The 12456-nt window shown below is 43.4% G+C and overlaps 1 protein-coding gene across 6 annotated transcripts in view; it reads left to right on the top strand.

Moving 5' to 3' along the window:
• The window catches only part of RERE (arginine-glutamic acid dipeptide repeats), a 403553-nt gene that overhangs the window by 93620 nt on the left and 297477 nt on the right, over positions 1–12456 (top strand). For 2 of the 6 annotated variants that reach the window (XM_084962666.1, XM_084962663.1), the window contains exon 1: positions 6114–6434. The exons of 2 other annotated variants lie outside the window; for them this stretch is intronic. The gene's annotated coding sequence lies outside the window, so the exon portion shown is untranslated. Of the gene's footprint in view, positions 1–6113; positions 6520–12456 lie in introns of those variants that run through there. 2 more of the 6 variants (XM_084962665.1, XM_021095277.2) reach the window with 1 other exon arrangement.

Genomic DNA, 12456 nt, shown 5'->3' with positions numbered 1-12456 from the left:
TGGCTTAGATCGCAACTGTGGCTTGCATCTGATCTCTGGCTTGGGACCTTCTTATGCCACAGGGTCAGCCAAAAAAAAGAGAAAAATGTCATTCAGTTGTGCTATAAGCTGAGAAATGTTTAATGTTGTAATTCTGACTTGATGTATATTTTATTTTAAAATTTATTTTTAAATATTGATTGATTGATGTCACACCTTCAGCATGTAGAAGTTCCCAGTCCAGGGATTGAACCCACGCCACAACAACTACAAAGCCAAATCCTTAAGCTGCTGAGCCACCAGGAAACTGTCACATACATTTTAGGATGTAAGCCATGAGTTCTGTTAAAAAGAAAGTACATGCTATTAATATGTATACTACTAGGGTAACAGTAATATCCTGAGACTGTGTGGGGGAAACCAGGACATGTGGGGAAGAATATTTTGATTTTGTTTAGGATGATTGGAGAGAGTCTGTGGGATAAGATTGAGGTAGAGCCCAGAGGGCATTTGAGAACATGAATCTGTTACGAAGAAGAAGCAGCAGCAGCAGCAGCAGCAAGCTCAGGCTAGAGAAGTAAAATCAGTAGTATCATAGTGGCAGCTTGAGAGTGAATCTTCTCATGCATGAGAAATGCCAGAGTATGACAAGAAGAGGCTGGACACTGACTGCTTGTTTTCAGTCTTCGGGCGAGACAGAATGGCCAGGGCAGAAGGAGTCCAGGGCATGTGTAATGCAGGAGTCACACGGACAGCCAGAATTTGAGTGTGAGGACAGGGCTTACTGTTGGGAAGAGTCTATATATAGGTCCAGACTTTTGGAGGGCACTTTCAATCTCTGAGACTAAGAAGTTCACATCCGTTGAGCTAGAGATGGCAGTATAGAAATACATACACGCACAGCAATGCACACAGAAGTGAGTTATAGCAATTAAGGACTTGTTCATTATGGTCCTCCCACAAAGCAGAATTTTGTGCAGTTCTAAAGAGGAATCGGATGTTAATGGTCTGTTATGATGTGAGGGGAGCAAGTTGCCATATCATATGAAATAAAAATCCGCAGAACGAACCATCAGATAAATGAATGTATGTGCTCTAAATATTTGTATTAGTTTGTATACATATGTTCTAGAAGAGAATCTGGAGAGAGACACTTCAGCTTACTGAATGGAGTTGTTTGCATGTTCTGTAGGAGCATATAATAATGAAACAACCCAAAAGGGATCCAAAAAGAACTATGCATTTTTCTTTTGAAAACTCTCAAGGTTTCGTGGTGGGTGCCATTTTGTGAATTGGATAAAGGAAGGAAGCGGATGGTTTGCTTAAAATTATAACTCCATATTCTACAGAGTAATACCAGAAACCCCACTCCTCCACCCCAGGATGCTGTGCAAATGTGGCTACTAGTATAACACAACCTGTGGTCTTGGTCACTGTCTGCTTGACTGACTTTGGTAATCTTTTGACCCTTCGACATGGAGATGAGCTAAGTTAACTTGATCTGAATGGTTTTTGCTAGATAATGCTCTAGGGATGTTTATTGTGTCAACCTGATAGTTGACAATAATTTTGGGAGACCTCACTAGTTATTGCTAGTTTTTTTTGTTTTTGTTTTTTTGTTTTGTTTTGTTTTGCTTTTTATGGCCGTACTCATGGCATATGGAGATTCCTAGGCAAGGGGTCCAATCAGAGCTACAGCTGCCAGCCTATGCCACAACCATAGCAACACAGGATCTGAGCTGCATCTTTGACCTACACCACAGCTCTAGGCAATGCCAGATCCTTAACCTACTGAGCAAGGTCAGGGATCGAACCTACAACCTTGTAGTTCCTAGTCAGATTTGTTCCCGCTGCAGCATGATGGGAACTCCTAGAGTGTTATATTTAAACTTTCATGAAAAAATGCAAGCTCCTTCCCGCTTCGGTGGTCTTGGGGAGTGGTCCAAAGCTGCTCTCTCTCTCTTTTTTTGCTTTTTAGGGTCGCTCCTGTGGCATATGGAAGTTCCCAGGCTAGGGGTCTAATCGGAACTACAGCTGCTGGACTACCCCACAGCCACAGCAATGCAGGATCCGAGCTGTGTTTGCGACCTACACCACAGCTTATGGCAGTGCTGGATCCTTAACCCACTGAGCGAGGCCAGGGATCAAACCCAAATCCTTCTGGATACTAGTTGGATTTGTTTCCTCTGGGCCACAACGGGAACTCACAAAGCTGCCCTCTTTAGAAGAGGCGGTCAAATGTCTTCTTGCTGTGACAGAAGCCGGGTGGCAGAGAGAGGAAATATAGGGTAGTTGTTCCTGGTTATGGTTCTGAAACAACCTGAACCCTGTTCCACCAGCGCCAAGGTTATACCTCACATTTCCCCTGTGTGCTGTTCCTGGTCATAGCTTTAATGTTAGTTTAACTAGACTTGGAGTTTAATTATAAATGTTAGGATAAAGTCAGATGTCAGCTCACTTGGCTGCATGCTGAGGCCTGTAGAATATGGAGTGCTTTGCTTCTAACCACATCTGTTGTCTCCTCTCATTATCTGTTAATGGTACTCAACTTGACAGGGTTGTTTTGATAAATGAAGAATGTTATAAAACCTGGAGCTGGAATTTACAAGGAGTGGAACTTAGGACAAAAGAAGCACGACTTAGACAAGGTCAGAGGGAAATCCTGTGGGAACCCAGCAGTGCCACGTGGAATGCTGAAAGTAACCGTGAGGATTAATTTGCGGAGGAGGTTGGGGTATCTCTAGTATTTTTTCTTCCATCTCACGCTTTCTCTTTTGTTTTTTCTTGTGTGCATGTGCAAAACATCTGAGAAATTATTATTATAGTAACTCTCCTTTCTTAGCTATAGATCCTGTAATTTAAAAGCTCACATCAGTGGGGTTCGAGGAGTTGGGAGGGCAGTTGTGGAGTGGTCTGTCACCAGTGACGTCAAGTCCTCAGATTATAAGAGCTCTTAGGAAGGCTTCCATGTCAGGGAAGTGGAGGTCTTTTAGAGATGAGAAAAATGGAAAATAGAGAAGTAGTTGAGTGTAAAAGAGAGGTGGTGATCCTACCCCTTCCCCCACTTACACCAGGATTCGGTAGTACTTTTGCATTCAGAGAAATGTTGAAGGCAAACTATTGTATAATGTACTTTCAGAATTTTATATTCTGTTTATGTTGCTCATACGGTATTTAGCAGACTATTCAGTTGCTGCTGTTTGCTCCTGGCTTAAATGGCACATAGGTAGGAAGAACTTGTCTTGAATATGTTAATGATGGCTTCTGTGCCTCATTAATCCCTTTAAAAAAAGTGTAGCTTACAGATAGAACTCTGTTGGGGGAGTTAAGCCAGTCACAATTATTCACATTTCTGTAAAATGGGATAAAAATGTTCATTTTACTAGACTTTTAATATTTAAAATTTATTTGTGTAGATGCCACGTATTTGGTAGAGGCGTTTTTTTTTTTGTTTTGTTTTGTTTTTTTTTTGTTTGTTTTTGTTTGTTTTTTTTTTTTTTTGGTGCCAAGAACTGTGCAAAGAATATATAGAATGAGCTGTTGCCTTGAATTCACTTATTCATTTCAGAGATGTGTGCACTTGATACCTGGTATTTGATGGTGAGCAAACATACAGAACTTTCTCTAAAAGAGCTTGCTGTCTAGAGGGGGCTGTTGACATTCATCAGAAAATAACACCAATGAATGACAAGCTGAGGTAAATACTCTCAAGGAAAGAAACACAGTTCCCTGAGAACTTATTATAAGGAAGGAACTTGACCTAGAATGGGCCCTCAGGCGAAGCTTCTTTGACAAAATGATATTTGACAAAATGATATTTGAGTTCTGAAGGAGTAGGCTTTAAATTGTCTGTGGGGAGGTTGGAGGAGGGGGTGGCAGGGAGATATTTCAGTTCTAGTGGAAAGAGGCGGTGATGGCTTTTGGTGGAAATCTTCGTACCTTGGGGAAATCGAAAGACTGGTGTATCCAGGAGTTCCTGTTGTGGCTTACCAGTAACGAACCTCACTAGTATCCATGAGGACACTGGTTTGATCCCTTATCTCGCTCAGTGGGTTAAGGATCCGGAGTGGCTGTGAGCTGTGGTGTAGGTCTCAGACATAGACTGGATCTCTCATTGCTGTGGCTGTGGTGTAGGCTGGCAGCTGCAGCTCTGATTTGACCCCTAGCCTGGAAGCTTCCATATGCTTAAGGTGGGGCCCTAAAAAGACCAAAAAAAAAAAAAAAAAGCCTGGTGTATCCGGAAGGTGGGGAGGTTGGGTGTGGATGGATTAGTAGAGGGTGTAAGACAAGGACAGAGAAAATTCAAGTGTCATAAAATGCTGTCAAAGCATTAAGAATCATTGGGAGACTAGTTTCAATATGAATTTAGAATAGAGCAGTTTTGTTATTCTCAGCAGCCCTTTCCAACTTAGGATAAACCAGCACTTTTTAAAGTGTTGCAGACAAAAATCCCCTTTCTTTAGGATCTGCCACGTGCCTAGATGTAGCTGGTGAGAAAATAGAAGTGTGTCCCAGTACAGGACTGGCTTCTGTAGCTTGGCTTTATGGCCGACCTCATCTCTGGCATAGATGGAGGGGTCTCAGAGCCACTTGGTTACGAGGCAGATTTTTAAGCTGCAGGTCCCCTCAGGATGGTCTCCTTGAAGAGTGGTGTTTAGGGAGCTTAGAGCAGAGACTTAGAGGTGAGCCGTAGACCACCTCTGACTTGTATTGATCACAGCCACTTTTCAGGGTGGCAAAGGCATCATGCCTCATTAGCTTTGGCTCTCGGTATGTGAGCTATATTAGTAGTTTCAGAGATCTTTCTATCTCCTGTAGAATCACTTCAGTTTTCTTTAAAGCAAATTAGCACAATGATGTTGAAGTAGCCAATGCACAAGTCAGGTTGGTTATCTATGCCAGTGAGGTGGGATCCCTAGGTTCCATGCTTACTCTCCATCCCCTCACCCCCTCGTTGAGAGACTTTGGGCAAATCACTTTAATCTAAATCTTCACCTATCGTTAAGGGTACCTAATAATGTTATTGGAAGGTCCAGTAACATTCATAAAGCTATTTTAGAGTTCCATGAAATGTGCCTGGAAGGCAAAAGGTGTAATATTAAAGATACCAAAAGCGATCATTTAAATTTTGAGCTTATACCTTTCAAATTTGGGTTGCCATTGAGTTTAATACTTTGAATTTATATTCCATAGGAATGTATTTTTAAAAATTTGCTATAGTTGATATTATTTGATAGGACAAAATGATCATTACTGTTACTACTAGGAAATAGCATGGTTTAAATGTAGTTTAATTTTTGTAAAACTTAGCAAGTTCATCGCTATTTACCAGATTAGGGGAATGGAAGAAACTAACTTGAAATTTACTATTGGTAATTCTATTTAGATGCACATAACATTGGAATTAATGAGGGGTCTGGAATCTGGTAGCCCATGGGGTTATATGTTTTCTTAAGGCTACATGGCAAGGAATGTGTATTTATTGTGCTTCCTTATTAGATGAATTTCAGTCAAGCCCAATTCTAGCAGATGAGTCCTTATTTTCTTGGGGAAAAAAGATTGGAGAGAAGACTTTTAAACAAATGACTAACAAAGCATTCTTAAACTGTAAGGCAAATTGAGGTCAGAAATTTTGTTCCACACCAAACAATGCTTCTTTCTCTTGTGCGTTTGAAACAAATCGTGTTCATCGTGTCTGTGATTGTTGGTTATTTCATCTGCATTTGTTAGACTTCAGAGGTGGTTGGCATTAATATTCCTGGCGAAATCAGCGGCAGCTCTAGGATGTGTGAACTGCTGATCACTCACGGGGCTGCGCTGCCTCTTTAATATCTTGCTTGCAGATGCATTTTCTAGCTGACCACGCTTTTAAGAGCTGCCATCAATCAAGCAGCCTCCCGGTTCCGGCTGTCGGGAGGGGAGGGAGGACTGGGGAGGAGGGGAGGCTGGCCAAGCTGGGCCGCAGATAAAATTGCTTCGGCTTTGTGTGTGTGTGCGCGCGCGCCCCCGGTGGCGGCCGGCAGGGGCGCGCGCGGAGTGGGCCAGGCTCCAGCCCGGGTTTTGCCGGCCGCCGCCGCCGCCGCCGCGGGGAGGCTGCTCTTTCTCTCCCAGCGTCTGGGTCACAGGCATGTGGCAGTGTTGGCCCGGCCGCCGGGGCTGAAGGAGTGCGAGCTGCGGCCGCCGCTTCCCCCAGTCGCGGGCGGGGCCCGGCGCGGCCACGGCCTCCTGCAGCCTCAGAGCCGCCGGGACCGGCGCCCGCGCCTTGCTGCCCTGCGGCCGCCGGGGCCTCCTTTTGTTTAGCAAGTGCATTTCACGCCCCGAGCTCCCGCCCGTCCCGTCGGTGCCCGCGGGCCAGAGTTTGCGGGGGGCCCCTGCGCCGGAGGAGGTGGTGAAGGAGGCGGCGGCGGCGGTGGAGGCCGGAGGGCTCAGCTCCTGCTGCGACCGACCGGCCGCAGGCAAGTGGCCGGCCCCTCTTGCTGCGAGGTGGACGAGGTCTCGGGCCAGGAAGTTGGACAAGTGTGGGCGCAGGGGCTCTCGGAGGTGGGTGTACGGAGTGCAGTAGCTGACCCTAGAGAGATGAGCAACTAGGGAATTACTAAGAATAGTGGTGGCTTTCCAGGAATCAGGAATAGGTATTTGCTGCGTTCCATTTTGCATTTCTGTTGGGTTTCCTCGTTGTTTTTTTGTTTTTAATTGCCCAAACTCCAGAAATCCCAGTTTACTAAACCAAATGAGAAACATGTTTAGGGCAGAGAAAACACTATTTTTTAAGGTGTGTATTTGTATGTGTGTGTGTGTGTATGCGTGCGTGTGTGTATGGGTGTATGGGTGTGTGCGTTTTCTTTAAAAGGAAAGCTGAAGCAGTGTATAGTCTAAAAGCTGCTGTTTGATCCAAAACTTTATTGCTTACTATGGAGTAAATTTAAGTTTAAAAATAAAGTGAGTTGGATGGAGTTGATTGTAAAGTAATTTGGAGCTGCTTAAGTGACGTAGAATTTGTTTCTTGGATCAAAATACTTACTTTACCAGATTAGCTAAAATGCAGAGATAGTTTTGAAGATCACTTCGAGTTTTTGGTTTGAGGTGGTGGCTTCCCCACCCCCTCCCTCTGTTTACTCCGATCTCTGGCTCAGGTTAAAGCCTTGGGGAGACCTGCTTGACCGCGTCTGTTTGCTAAGAAGCCCTTACTTTGTTTTACTCTCAGCCTTTCCCCTTCCAGGCTCACTGGTGCCACTGCTCTTCTTGGGGCTGTTTGGGTGAATCTTGGGGAGAAGCTCTTCTAATAGGTTACTTTGTTTTACTCTCAGCCATGTGGAAATTAAAAAAAAAAATGTGAATGAACACTGAGGTCAATAGATGAATTTTCCCCTTTGAAGCCTGTGTCTTTGCACTTTAAGATACAGTGAGTGAAAGTTGAGGAGAACAGAGTTGACAAAGTCCTTGAAATTATGTGCCAAAATTACTATATTCTGATACCTCCCCCCCTTTTTTTCCTCCATAGGAACTCTAGGTCCAAAGTAGACATGATTTGAAACCACGCAGACAGGAACAATATCCCATGTAAGCCTGCTGATCTGTGGGCAATTATTTCCAGATGCAGAACCAACTCCACATTTTTATGTGTGTTAGATTTGGGCTCTAGGAGGCAATTGCCTTTCTGAAAATTTACATTGCCTGGTAAAATAACACAAGGCAGACGTTTCAGAGGCTTAACAGCAAGTTCACAATAGTATGGGAGCAGTAGTTAGAAGCCCTGTGTTTGTTTTTTTCCAAGTCTGTAATTTAGTAGGGTTTAAACTATTTTACAAAGATCTCTGGGACCAGTGAAAGGTGGTTTTGAGTCCAGAGCACTTGAGTGCTCGTTGTACTCTGGCAGGCCCTGGTGCTTGGCAGGTTGTGCTTGCAGTGTTACTTGATCTGGTTGCGTGATAGAACTACGAGTACTTTTTCCCTTCCCGTGGCTGTTGAAAGTGGTGTATCAACGAGTACTGTTCACTAACATGTTTAAAGACTTAACCGACGTTCATTCACTCTAAGAAGGTTTCCAGCAAAAGGTTGTTTAGGTTTTTGTCTTGTTTTGTGGTTTTGCATTTATGAATTGAGGCGAGAGCTGATGTAATGTAGCTGTACCACTTCCTTTGTGCGTGTATTGGTTTTTATAGCCTATAGGCTGTGTTCCAGTCTACATGGTTGTGATTATTTCTGAAGCGCTTGGATATATATATTCAAGTTTCCTTTTCAAATGCAGTTACCTTCAGCTATGTGCCAATTTATTTTTCAGATTGTGGCGGGGGTCGGGGGGTGGGGGGAGCAGCCACGGTGTGACCCCTGCTGGTTTATCAGTAACCTTCAGTGAATTGCCCGTGTGGTGTGCAGACTAGCTCTTCATTTTAATTAGTGCAACTGTACAGCTGTTAGGTCAGAATGCATTGGCTGCTCCTGCAGGGGAGTTTTATCTTACACTGGAGGTTTTATGGACTTGTCTGGCTGTGTTTCTTAATCCTTCTTCCACGGCCACTGTGCTTGCGTTTGAGCAAACGATAGAACATGACAAGCTTTTGTTTACTCATGTAATAGTTTGCTTATGAGAGATTTATTTTTGGTTTTGAGGAAATTGCTAAGCTATGTAATTTATTAGTAGGTATTACTATGCTTTTCCAAGGTCAAAGGGTTTTGCTTGCTATTGTGTTAGTCTGAGGAGCCAATGGGACCATTCATTTTATAATGACAAGGGAAGCCTCCCCACCCAAATAAAAATGGTTCTTTGTTTGCTATTCTAGGATTAGTTTGTAAAACTCAGAAATAAATGTTAACTCAGGGGAGATAACGTTGCTAAAATGTTTCCCTCTGTCTCTTATCTCTTGTTACACTGTACCAAAGGGACTGAGAGAAGGAGCCGGTGATTGAGAGCAGTTTGGCCACGGGCTAGATGATTAATCCAAGGATTTAGAAACGTCTCTGCTGGGGTTGGGGGGAGGGGCGCGGGTGGCTTCCTTTAAATTTTAATATGTGCTTTTGGCTCCAAGTTATTGGAAAGTATTTACTGTAAGATTGAGTAGCTTTGAGTCTTTGAATATGGGTCTGTGACAAAGTCAGGCTTGTCAGGGTGTAAAATAGACTGTGAATGTGAATGAGACATTTTCTTAATGATTTGGTCTCCTTACTGTCTGCCTTCTAAGACCGTCCACCACATTACAAGAAAAAAAGGAGCAAAAGTCAAAACCAAAACTGACTGAAATCTGTTTATGCATAAAGCTAATGGGATGCCTTTTTCACTGGCCCTGGTTACTGATGGAAGAACACACAGGGCTTTATTGTTGTCAGGGGATAGTGGGGCGTTGGGGCCTAGACGAGAAGAGGGAAGGGAAGCTGGCTCCTGCTGAGCTATTTTTTAACTCATTGGAGATGTGAGTCCTTCCTAAAATAACCTGGAATGAGGAAAGAGTGCAGCAGTTCTAGAAAAATGCATCATTTCAATGTAACATCTATAAAATGTTTTCTCTCATTAAAAGAAAGCAAGACGTTTAGATTGGCAGTAGAGACTGCTGAATCCAAGGAAAAATAGAAGGAAGTATTAATAAGTATCCTAGATCCAAACAGATTATTTCAGAAGTTCATTTGTGTTTTTTTTTTTTTTTTAAATTTCTGAGACCATGTTTTTTTATTACAAATATCAGTGGTGATTAGAGTCTTAGGCTTACCCTCCTAAATCTTTTTAATTCTTGGTATAGTTGACTGACTTACATGTTTCTAATGAAAAAGCAGTAAAGTAAAACAATAATGTTAAAATGTAATTGCAGGAAGAATCAGCATAGCCATATTCAGTTTTTAATGTTGTCACATGGAGTCTCTGCTGGTATGAGTAATCAGTTTATCCCTTATAAATTGGTGGCAAATAGCTAGATTGTCTTCTCTATTCCTTTTTCCTATCACCCATCACCGTGAGACCTAGGATGAAATACTTACTAGCCTCTTTGTGGGAAAAAGTCTACCTCAGGAGGTGTGTTAGGAAAATGCTTGGTACCTAATGACAGCTAATACTTACTATAATAGTGAGCAATATTTGTGCTCTAGGCAGTGTTTTAGATGCTGAAGATACAAAACAGCTGAAGTCTCTGTGCTCACAGCACTTGTGTTCCAAGGGAGGAAGATCAAATTACAAAGATCAGGATGGAGTTCCTGCTGTGGCTCTGGTCACTGCAGAGGTGCTGGTTAGATCCCCTGCCTGGGGCAGTGAGTTGAAGGATCTGGCGTTGCCACAGGTGCTATGTAGACTGCAGTTTGTATTCAATCCCTGGCCCAGGAACTTCATTTGCTGTGGGTGTGGCCATTTTTTTTTTTTTTTTTTAAAAGCATGGGAGTTCCCATCGTGGTGCAGTGGTTAATGAATCTGACTAGGAACCATGAGGTTGCAGGTTCGGTCCCTGCCCTTGCTCAGTGGGTTAACAATCCGGCGTTGCCATGAGCTGTGGTGTAGGTTGCAGATGCAGCTCGGATCACGCGTTGCTGTGGCTCTGGCGTAGGCCAGTGGCTACAGCTCCGATTAGACCCCTAGCCTGGGAACCTCTGTATGCCGTGGGAGCGGCCCAAAGAAATAGCAAAAAGACAAAAAAATAAAAAAAAATAAAAAAAAAATAAAAAGAGCATGATGCTATATAGGACTTCCAAAGATAACTTCTGGGCATGCCAGTGATTCGTTTAACACGGGAAGTTTAATATTGTTCTTTAAGCCGTTATTTTTTTTTCCTTGATAAAAATGTGTTTCTCACACTGCTTAATGATTCGTTAGCCATTGTTAACAACTTTTGGCTCACGGGTGGAGTAGAAAAGCGGGAAGAGACTTTTTCTGGGGAAGGAAAAAAGAATTGAACAAAAAGGAAACTAAACATAGTGATTGGTGAATTTCCACACCCAGTAGTAGAAGGGGACTGTTGAATCATGCTCTATCCATAAAAGGAGATGTCATGCAACCACTAAACCCGTCATGATGTAAAAGCATAATTCGAAGTCAGCGGGCACAACTGTAGATGCCAGACTGGTTACACAGCCTGATTCCAGGCACGTGGGCACCCACCTTTCCTGCAGAGGCAGAGGGTAAAGACTAGAAAGAAGTATACCCAACATGAACGGTGCTGGTCTCTGGATGGCAGGATTATGGCTGACTCCTTTCCTTACTGTCGTTCTGTCTTTGCGGGAACTATTTAATCCGTGCGGGTGTGAAGCCTCTGAGGTACAAGTGAGGAAATGGAGAGTCGGAGAGGTGAGGCGAGTGGACCAAGGCCCACAGCTGGTTCATGGCGAGGCCTGGGTTCCAGGCCAGATCCTGACTCCTGTTCTTACCTTGACCGCCTCTCATCGTGTCAGAGGTAGACCCTTGTGCCTTTGTGAAGGGGCCTCCCCTGGCCTTCCTCCACATAGGGGCGGCCCAGCCAGGTTCGAGGCTGGTTTTGGCCAACCAGAGGGCGCTCACTGAATGTCACACTGACGCTGTGTGGAGTTATTGGAAAGGAAAAGCCAGTGTTGTGACAAGAGGAGGGAATGGAAGAAGGACTTGAGAGAAGGAGGATGGTACAGGGAGGAGGGTGCTTCGGAGTGGGGGCGACAGGAGAGTCACATGTTGTAGGTTTTGGATTAGAGAATGAGAACTGAGAAAACACTGTTGAAAAAATACCATTTACATAATCAGGAGCTGGTGGAAATCAGAGCATTTGTCGAACAGAGCAGCCTAGGAGGTGGAGGAAGAAGCTAGTTTGCAGTTGGGAAGAAATTGTTGAGAAGTTCAGTAGTGAGAGGAGGGATAGAAGGCAGCTGGAAGAGGTTCATGGCATTAACTGGTTGATGCATTAAGAGCTTAATGGCCGTGGCATTCTGAAGGTAAGATTTTATGATACATGTGACAGTTGTGTTTAGGTTTTTGCAATAAAATGAGGTAATGGGTGCTCATTACTTTAGAAAGCAGAAAACATTTTAATTTTCAAAGATTAATCAGAAGTTACTTGTGAATAGTTTTGAGAATATGGTAGGTAAGCATGGGGAGGATTCTTTATAAAACTGAAATACTTTTGCCAGGAAAGATTAGGTAATTGTTCATCTACACTTGGATCTGTTTCTCATGCCTTTGCTTCTACATAAGTGAATGAGCTTTTGTAGTTGTGGTTTTTTAAAAAAAAGGGTCAGTTTATATTTGACTGTTGAGCTTCCGAGGAACAAAATAAAGTGAATATACTGTACATTCGAAAAATTGCTTAAGTCCCAAGCCTCCAGATGGTGTGTGCTGCTGTGTTCACAGCTGTATTTAGTGCAGGCTCACCACATTATCTTCTAATAATTTAAAAATAGCTGGTTAGAAACAGTGGTATAGTCAAGTCTCTGCTGGTTCTGAACCTCAGTAGCAGTAGTGACTTGTTTGCCTTTAGTAAAATGCCAGTTGAAATTACCTCCTTCCTTTTGCATGGTTTTCAGGACTTCTTATTGGGC

This window comes from Sus scrofa, chromosome 6 (assembly GCF_054392235.1).
Source record: "Sus scrofa isolate SSC_HxYL_T2T_F1_AM1 chromosome 6, Sscrofa_HxYL_maternal_Yorkshire_Landrace_v2.0, whole genome shotgun sequence".
Lineage (NCBI taxonomy): Eukaryota > Metazoa > Chordata > Mammalia > Artiodactyla > Suidae > Sus > Sus scrofa.
The sequence above is the reverse complement of the archived record's forward strand: the minus strand, read 5'-3'. Positions and strand labels throughout refer to the sequence as shown.